This window comes from Oncorhynchus clarkii, chromosome 6 (genome assembly GCF_045791955.1).
Source record: "Oncorhynchus clarkii lewisi isolate Uvic-CL-2024 chromosome 6, UVic_Ocla_1.0, whole genome shotgun sequence".
Taxonomy (NCBI): Eukaryota; Metazoa; Chordata; class Actinopteri; order Salmoniformes; family Salmonidae; genus Oncorhynchus; species Oncorhynchus clarkii.
The window spans coordinates 81930756-81941028 of NC_092152.1; the positions used below are offsets into that span (position 1 = coordinate 81930756).

A 10273-nucleotide genomic window follows, 5' to 3' on the forward strand; every position below is an offset into this window, starting at 1 on the left:
GACTTTGCATTGGGCTGATTACTGCACCTTGTCATCAATGACCTCAAATACTGATCTGCACCATTGTGCATTTGCACTATGCACACCTCAACACAACACAGTATGTGCACTGCTGATATTTGCCACGGCAACAACACTCCCTCTGCTTGTACAGTCTCTTCCTCATTCCATTCTCAGTGCATATCGGTTTGAATTCCCTCCTCCACTTGTTTGACCTATACTTGTTTGACTCGTTCAACAACTTTAAAGTACCTTACCTTATTTTGCTAAGCGAAAGGAAAAGTCTGTCAGACTCACTTGAAAGCTAGAAACCTGCTACGCGAGGCTATTGGAAAATAGTGAACACTCAAATGGGAAAACTGTCTGTCTTGTTTTTTATTTCGTTTTTCACCATTGGCAATGCAGGTAGATTTGACTACTTACTTACTATCAAACTCATTTAATGGTTTGTTATGTTATAAAATGTAAAATGTCCATAACTGTATAATATAACTCCTCTCCAGGTTCAGGATCACATTCTCTGTGGGCACTTGCAACATATATAAGTGGAGAGACGCCTTTCCCTGAGTTTACGGTTGTGGTGATGTTGGATGACGTTCAAGTGGCTTACTATGACTCCAACATGAAACACTTCATCTACAAGGGACATAACACCTCAGACAAAATACATGATGACCTAGCTCAGGACGGAGGTTATGTATTTGGAATTATATACCAGAGCATGAAAGAGAGATCCTTTCACCTAAAGCACCACTTGAATCTCACGGAAGGTGTTCAGGTTCAGCAAAGAATGTCTGGATGTGAGATGTTGGACAATGGTGAACCAGCCCTGATCATGTTTAAGGAGACTTTTAATGGCATTTTTGTAGATCATGCGATATATAACAGCATGACACATTTTATATACGATTCTGGGACACTACTTCTAGGATATTATGGGATGAGGCAAGCATATGAAAAAGCACTATTTGAGAATATTTATAGAACTATTTACTTCCCATTTGCATCAGAACACTGAAGACAATCCTGAAGAGAGAGAAGAACGTTGTGATGAGTAAAGTTCCTCCCAGACTCAGGTTGATAAAGAAAGAGGTTTCTGGAGGGTTTCAGGTGAGCTGCCTGGCGTTTGGTTTCTATCCTCGCCACATCAACCTGACCCTGCTGAGAGACGGCCAGCCAGTGGGAGAACAGGAGCTGACAGGGGGGGAGGTGCTGCCTAGTGGAGATGGGAACTACCAGCTGAGGAAGAGTCTGGAGGTCAGTACTGAGGAGCTAAAGAAGAGACACAACTACACCTGTACTGCCTCTCACCTCAGTCTGGACAACAAGCTGGATGTCAGTTGGGAGTCTGGGGCAGAGAGAGTTCACCTATCCACCCTCTCAGTTCTACTGGTGATGATGCTGATTCTTATTCTATCTATTTTCATTTGTGTCAAAAGGAGGTGGAGGTGCACTGCCTCCCATCTGAAACTTGTCAACATTGATGCAAAAGCGTGAGAGGAAATGAACCTTTCTTCAGATTCTGAGACCTAATAAAATGTTGGGACACTGATGTAGCTTTGTCAGTTCAGCTCAATTCACAATCAAAATATGACTGCCAGTGCACCTATGAGGGCAAGTGTGAATTATTCTGCTATTGTCAGTCAGTCTTCCCTTCCCCTCAACAAAGGACTGTAAAGGATCAGTTTGGGGAGACTGTTGACAAAAACAAATATTGGGGCATTAATTTAATATGGTAGTTAATTCATTATGTCATTTGTCATTTCTAATCATGACTATTCATTAATTTCACAATGCACTCTATATAAGTTCTGTATTAGCTGATATCCAGTATCTTAACCAGAAGGAGAATCATGTGATCATGTGTATGAGGTCTGTTTATTATTGGAAAAACTTTACAGTGTCTCTTTGTGGTATTGTATGTAGTGTATGTTACCCCCAGGCTGTACAATAATACCTTTATTATAGACAATAAAATATAGCCGAATGTATTACTGCATTGATTCATGTTAACTATGTCATTAATTCATGTTAATTATATACCTTAACTTCTCTCAGGAACTTGTTTATCACTCTGGAAGGAAGAAATCTGACCCTCTATTTCACTCCAGTTTAAGACTGGCATGAGGATTAATCTAAGGTGAATGTTGTATGCATCATAAACAATTAAACTGTTTTATGTTAGGGAGAGGTTACACCTATCCACCCTCTCAGCTCTACTGGTGATGGTGCTGATTGTTATGCTATTTGGCATTTTCCTTTGTGTCAAAAGGAGGTGGAGATGCACTGCCTCGTAGACATTGTCACAATTTGCCAACTTTGATGCAAAAGTGTCAGAAGAAATGAACAAGTCTTCAGATTCTCAGACCAATAAAATGACTGCCCACACTATTATTATTATTGTTATTGCAGTATTACAGATGAAGGATCTTAATTTGAGCCAGTTTGCTACAGCAGGAAAACAATGCTGCAGCAACAGCAAATGATACTTATTATGTGGATTACTTTTGAAGGGGTTGATACAGTTTTCGTCAAGGAAGTCTGAAATTTCAAAGTGGAAAATACAACTTTTAGAATACTTTTTAACCTCAATCCTTCACCTGAAACAGGGTGATCAAATGAAGATCCTACATCTGTATTGCTGACACAAAATGTGCAAAAGATTTTGTTATTGTCGGTCGATTTCCCTGCCCCTCAACAAATTACTATAAAGGTTCAGTTTGTGGAGACTGTTGACAACTATAAATATCTGGGCATTCGTCCAAATCTGCATTTATATAAATCAGCAAAAAAATAAACGTCCTCTCACTGTCAACTGCGTTTATTTTCAGCAAACTTAACATGCGTACATTATTGTATGAACATAAGATTCAACAACTGAAACATAAACTGAAAAAGTTCCACAGACATGTGACCAACATAAATGGAATAAAATGTCCCTGAACAAGGGGGGGGTCAAAATCAAAAGTAACAGTCAGTATCTGGTGTGGCCACCAGCTGCATTAAGTACTGCAGTGCATCTCCTCCTCATGGACTGCACCAGATTTGCCAGTTCTTGCTGTGAGATGTTACCCCACTCTTCCACCAAGGCACCTGCAAGTTCCAGGACATTTCTGAGGGGAATGGCCCTAGCCCTCACTCTCTGATCCAACAGGTCCCAGATGTGCTCAATGGGATTGAGATCCGGGCTCTTCGCTGGCCATGGCAGAACACTGACATTCCTGTCTTGCAGGATATCACGCACAGAATGAGCAGTATGGCTGGTGGCATTGTCATGCTGGAGGGTCATGTCAGGATGAGCCTACAGGAAGGGTACCACATGAGGGAGGAGGATGTCTTCCCTGTAACGCACAGCGTTGAGATTGCCTGCAATGACAACAAGCTCAGTCCGATGATGCTGTGATACACCGCCCCAGACCATGACGGACCCTCCACCTCCAAATCAATCCCGCTCCAGAGTACAGGCCTCGTCGTAACGCTCATTCCTTCGATGATAAACGCGAATCCGACCATCACCCCTGATGAGACAAAACCGCGACTAGTCAGTGAAGAGCACTTTCTGCCAGTCCTGTCTGGTCCAGCGACGGTGGGATTGTGCCCATAGGCAACGTTGTTGCCAGTGATGTCTGGTGAGGACCTGCCTTACAACAGGCCTACAAGCCTCCAGTCCAGCCTATCTCAGCCTATTGCGACAGTCTGAGCACTGATGGAGGGATTGTGCGTTCCTGGTGTAACTCGGGCAGTTGTTGTTGCCATCCTGTACCTGTCCCGCAGGTGTGATGTTCTGATGTACCGATCCTGTGCAGGTGTTGTTACACGTGTGCCACTGCGAGGACGATCAGCTGTCCATCCTGTCTCCATGTAGCGCTGTCTTTGGCATCTCACAGTACGGACATTGCAATTTATTGCCCTGTCTACATCTGCAGTCCTCATGCCTCCTTGCAACATGCCTAAGGCACGTTCACTCAGAGGAGCAGGGATCCTGGGCATCTTTCTTTGGGTGGTTTTCAGAGTCAGTAGAAATGCCTCCTTAGCGTCCTAAGTTCATAACTGTGATCTTAATTGCCTACCGTCTGTAAGCTGTTAGTGTCTTAACGACCGTTCCACAGGTGCTTGTTCATTAATTGTTTATGGTACATTGAACAAGCATGGGAAACTGTTTAAACCCTTTACAATGAAGATCTGTGAAGTTATTTGGATTTTACGAATTATCTTTGAAAGACAGGGTCCTGAAAAAGGGACGTTTCTTTTTTTCCTAAGTTTATTATACATGCTGGTTTGGCATCCTGAGCATTAACAAAGGTAATCTGGTGCCTTACTCTAAATGGATTAAATACATTTTTTTCCTCATTCATCTACACACAATACTCGATAATGACAAAGCAAAAACAGGTTTTTAGACATTTGTGCAACTGGATAAAAAAATTAAAAAAACAGAAATACCTTATTTACATATGTATTCAGACCCTTTGCTATGAGACTCAAAATTGAGGCCAGGTGCATCCTGTTTCCATTGATCATCCTTGAGATGTTTCCACAACTTGGTTGGAGTCCACCTGTGGTAAATTCAATTGATTAGAGATGATTTGGAAAGGCACACACCTGTCTCTATAAGGTCCCTCAGTTGACAGTGCATGTCAGAGCAAAAACCAAGCCATGAGGTCTGTCCCCCTCATCTGAAGTCGCTACAGCCGATCTGCCAACTTCTGTCTGTAGCGTCCAAACCGTTTGGACTACACACTAATATGTACATGTCTGTTGTTTGGCTCAAGGACGCCCACAGGCCTCACAAGATTTGTCTGTAGGTTCCCCGGTACCAGTTGAACAAATTAATGGAAGTATATAAGGAGAAGTCTCTCCCTTCTCTGGTGTATTTGGGTTTTACAAGATACCGTGTGAGAGCCTTCATGCCTAAACCTGTGCAGTGTAATAAATGCAAATGATTTGGCCATGTGTCAAGTGTATGTAGATGGGAGGAGTACCGTATGCCAGCTGAGTCTAAATGCTGCAATTGTGGTGGTGAACATGAGCCTGAATTCCTGAAGTGTCCTGATAGGATGAAGGAGACGGAGGTGGCAAGAATAAGGGCTGTCCAGCATGTCTCCTGTCCTGAGGTGGTGAGAATGAGGGCTGTCCAGCATGTCTCCTGTCCTGAGGTGGTGAGAATAAGGGCTGTCCAGCATGTCTCCTGTCCTGAGGTGGTGAGAATAAGGGCTGTCCAGCATGTCTCCTGTCCTGAGGTGGTGAGAATAAGGGCTGTCCAGCATGTCTCCTATCCTGAGGTGGTGAGAATAAGGGCTGTCCAGCATGTCTCCTGTCCTGAGGTGGGGAGAATAAGGGCTGTCCAGCATATCTCCTATCCTGAGGTGGTGAGAATAAGGGCTGTCCAGCATGTCTCCTATCCTGAGGTGGTGAGAATAAGGGCTGTCCAGCATGTCTCCTGTCCTGAGGTGGTGAGAATAAGGGCTGTCCAGCATGTCTCCTGTCCTGAGGTGGGGAGAATAAGGGCTGTCCAGCATGTCTCTTATCCTGAGGTGGTGAGAATAAGGGCTGTCCAGCATGTCTCCTGTCCTGAGGTGGTGAGAATAAGGGCTGTCCAGCATGTCTCCTATCCTGAGGTGGTGAGAATGAGGGCTGTCCAGCATGTCTCCTGTCCTGAGGTGGTGAGAATAAGGGCTGTCCAGCATGTCTCCTGTCCTGAGGTGGGGAGAATAAGGGCTGTCCAGCATGTCTCCTATCCTGAGGTGGTGAGAATAAGGGCTGTCCAGCATGTCTCCTGTCCTGAGGTGGTGAGAATAAGGGCTGTCCAGCATGTCTCCTATCCTGAGGTGGTGAGAATAAGGGTTGTCCAGCATGTCTCCTATCCTGAGGTGGTGAGAATAAGGGCTGTCCAGCATGTCTCCTGTCCTGAGGTGGTGAGAATAAGGGCTGTCCAGCATGTCTCCTATACTGAGGTGGTGAGAAGAGTGGAAGAAAGGAGTGAAGTTGAAGAAGTAATGGTAGTAGGAGAAGAGACACCAGAGAATGTTTCTTGTCAACAGAGGGGTCCTGACCTGTTGCATGTAAAGAAGGTGGACATGGTAGTGTTTATTGCATTGGTTATCAACTGCACAGCGCAAACAGAGAGGGAATCTGAGAAAATAGGCACCGTTGTGTGCGGCTGAAAGTTTTTTGGGACTCATGGACTTTCCACAGAGGCACTACAAGGAATCCTGTCGATGAAGGCCCCCGAGCCGGTGTAGGGATGTGATTTGAATTGTGACTGAAGTGGGATGTTTTTATTTTTAATTTTATTTTGTATGATGTCTGTGTTTTCCCCTAACTTTCCCACAATGGAACATGTTTGTTTCCCCACCCCGTACAGTAGGTGTCGGCAATAGAGCAGTAGGTTGTAGTCTGCCATAAAACCTCAAAGAAGAAGATTCACTTCTAACGTTTGTTTGCAGACAGCCATAATACCATAGAAGAAGAAGAAAGTTTTCTCAGCACCAAATATGGTAGTGAGAGCAAGTCCAGCTGTGGGTCGGAGACCGGAAGGACGCGCTATGACAAGAAAGGGAAAGAATGGTACCGTTAAGATCAGAGATTCATCTCCTGCCTCTTGATTTACATACCTTCGTCTTTGTTACGGATACAAGTATCCTGTGTGTGTATCCTGTGTGTGTGTTTCTTTCCTCTCCTTCTCCCCTCACAGGTGAAAATCATCACTCCCCAATCAGTCACCAATACAATCATCTATCAGAAGATACACCTCCTCCTGTTTCCTACCCTATCACAGTTCCTTTCCCTTGGTTTAAAAACTCTGTCAGTTGTTTGCTCTAGAGCTCAATCTCTCTGTAAATGCCATGTCTGTAGGTCTCTCTGTTTCACTCTCTCTTTGTTTATTGACCTCTCTGTTGTTTGAGCACCTCCATAGCACTTTGTCATCACCTGTGAGTATTGTTTTTGGTTATGGTGTTTGTTTGTTTGCTGGTGGGAAAAGGGGGAACCAAGACAAGTCGCCCATGGGCATACACTACCCGTAGGTAGACTTTGTTAAATACACTAGTTAGAACTGGGCGGACCACCCACTGTATTTTTGGTTAGTTAGTTAGCTGTTGTTAAAGTAGGCTAGTCTAGCTTAGGGGTGTTTTTGAATACTTATTGTTTCTTTCCTTGGGTCCAGCTCAGCCCCTTTTCCTGCTCCCCCCATTACCGTGTGTTTATTAATAAACCCTGAGTTTGACGGTAGATTTCAGTTGTCCTGGTTATTTCGTTCACACTTTTACTTTGTCACAATTAGAATTTGCATGAGTTATGTTACCGGTCTCATTACCATCCCCCCTAGACTGTCGGGCCAAAAGGGATTCGTAACAGTCTTCCTAATACACACCAACAAATATGACTTATTGGTCTTCATGCTCTCCTTGAGCCAGCCCAGGATCAAGGGGACCTACCTGCGGCGGCAGGTGTATTGGAGAGTTCCAACGTTTGTCCTGAGAATTCTACCAGACATGATTTTGGACCGGTAGGAGTAATACTTTTGGCCGACCCATACGTTGTGTCGCGCTGGTTAAAGGACAAACTGGGAATGGTCGATTCAGTGAAAGTTTTGAGAAGTGGGGCTGAGCTTTGACACAGCGTTTTTACCTTATAAGGTCAGGTTAGGTTATATTTTCTATTCTGTGAGGACCTATGTTTATAATCCACTGATGTTTTTCGTGTCAAGGACGTGTTGCAGCAGTGTGTAGAAGGGAGATCACCACGCTGTGAGAAATGTCCAGGAGGGCATTGGCAGAGGGAGTGGACAGTTGCGAAAGAGAACAATCTGTGTGTCAACTGTGGGGGTGCTCATGCAGCTGAGGACCTGAAGTGAGAGAGACAGGTTGAGATTGCCAGAGTTTGAGTGGGACAGAATGTGTCCTATGCTGAGGCAGTGAAGAGAGCAGAGGATAGACCAAGGGTGAGTGAGTTGACTGGGTGATTCCCTGTGAGTAGGCCTGAAGAGAGAGATCCTGAGAGAATGAGTTTCAGTAAGATTGGATTTCTTGAGTTTATAGCTATAGGGATCATCTGCACTGTAATGATGGAGTGGAAGTCACAGCAGATAGATGTGGTAGTTACAGCAGCAGAGAAGTATTTGGATGTGAGAGATATCAGTGCAGAGATCTACAGGAAGTTGAGAGAATGGGTTACATCATAACAGGCCGATGGCCTGGTGTAGGATCGTTTAGGGCCAAAGTTGTGGGATGGGGTGGTGTTTTGGGGACACTGTATAACTGCAGGTTAGATGGTGGTGCAATTCAATATTTTCCTATTTCCCTTTTCCTTGTATTTTTTATTTCTTTTTTGTGACCAAAATGTGCAATCCACACCAAAACCTGTGAAAGGCAGCAATATGCAACACAGCGTCTAGCCTGTCAGAAAGTTACATACAAAATAAGAAAGTTGCAGGTAGTGAGAGAGGATGGAACTAGGTGAAACTGGGCTGACATTCTGCACATTTCCTCATCAATAAAACATCTGATCTCAATAAATTTGTATGTTCCCCAAACTAGAATATGTTACAAACACAGTGCATTAAATTTTATAGACTTGACGCTTTGACAAAGTTTCAGAAAAATGTGTTTAGGAGTGCAAGGTCGAATTGAGCTTGTGCACATGCGCACTTCACGGAGGAGACCTTCCCTCACGGAAATATGCAAACACATGCTACAACGTGCCAATAGGATCTCGCTAGCTCGTGCTTGGCTTTGCTTGTTCTGCCCAGTATGCTCCATTTGCTCCCACTGTAAACAACACAGATGAACGATCGTAGGAGGAAAGATGGGGGAAGTGGATGTAGAGTATGATTTAGGCAACGTGTGGAGTAAATTTGGTGAAGAGGAATGTTCTGAATGGACTACAGTAGTATCGAAAACTGGAGCAAAAAGAAAATGGTCTAAAATTGTAGTGGAGGATGTGTGTGTAAATTATAATGAATCGCTTGTTGGGATGCGTTTATTGAGCAAGGATTCATATGTGGGAAACCCATTAGAGGTGTCAAAAATGGTGAAGTATGCGCTTGGAAATGTGGAGTCTGTCAGAGTGACCAGGAGTGGTCTTATTTTGTTAAATTGTATTTCTGATGAGCAGAGGAAGATTGCAGTGGGTCTCAAAAGAATCCAGACAACAGAAGTTTTGTTTTGAACTTGGGAATAGAGCACCCGTCAAAGGAGTCATCTCAGCGGTGACGACGGATGTTCAGGTTGAATACATGAAGAGAATTCCTGGTGTGGTTGGTGCCCGGCGTCTGACCCAATGGGTGAATGGAGAAAAAGAAGAAAGTCGGTACTGTTGTTTGTTGATAAACAGCACATCCCTACCCATGTGAAGCTTGGTTATGTAAGATACACCGTAAGAGCTTTCGTCCCCAAACCACTGCAGTGTAAGGACTTTAAAGGATTTTGCCGTGTTTCAAGTGTGTGCAGACGAACAGAGTATATAGAAGAACGGTGTGTAGAAGGACGACGGTGTTGCTATTGTGGTGGGGATCATGATCCTGAGTTCCTGGAGTGCCCTGTAAAGGTGAAGGAGGTAGTAGGGGTGGCAAAAGTTTGGTCAACCAAATCTCCTGTGTTGAGATTCACTGTCAGATGCTAGTGAAGATATGGTATTGGATAGAATACAGCCTGTAGTAAATGTTTGCTGTCAGACAAAAGATACTCTTTGTGTTAAAAGGTGGACTTTGTGGCGTTCATTGCCACAGTTATATACTGTACAGCACAAGTCTCAAAGAAGTTGAAGAAAATTTACATTATTGTGGCTGAGGCAGAAAAGTTTTTGGCACTTACAAGGGGTACTGGAGCCGGAAGACCCGCCCTCCCAGGTACCCCTTGAGCCTGTGTAGGGATCAGATCTGTTTCATATAGTTATATTAACAGAAAAGTTGTTTAGTTTATTTATTTTTGGGTAGTTTTTTGGTAGTTCAGTTTTTTTGGGAATCCTGTTTTCATCCTGTATTGTAGGTGGCAGAATGCACATTCAATTGTGATCATCAATATACCATAGAAGAAGAAGAAGACACAAATGAACAATCATGGGTTAGTTATAAATATCTTTGACAACAAGCATGCAAGCTCTACAAAAAATATGCTACTCAGTTGGCTAAGTGAAAGGGAAAGTCTTTCAGACTCACTTCTTGCTCTGCAGTTGGCAGTGGCGATTTTAGCATGTAAATCTTGATGGGGCAAAACTAATAATAAGTGGGATGCATGCCAGCAATGCCACTACACAACACAACACTTAACAATAC

At 43.8% G+C, this 10273-nt stretch overlaps 1 pseudogene; it reads left to right on the forward strand.

Moving 5' to 3' along the window:
- Positions 1-201: 201 nt before the first annotated feature.
- LOC139412258 (major histocompatibility complex class I-related gene protein-like) lies at positions 202-1899 on the forward strand (annotated as a pseudogene).
- Positions 1900-10273: the final 8374 nt, after the last annotated feature.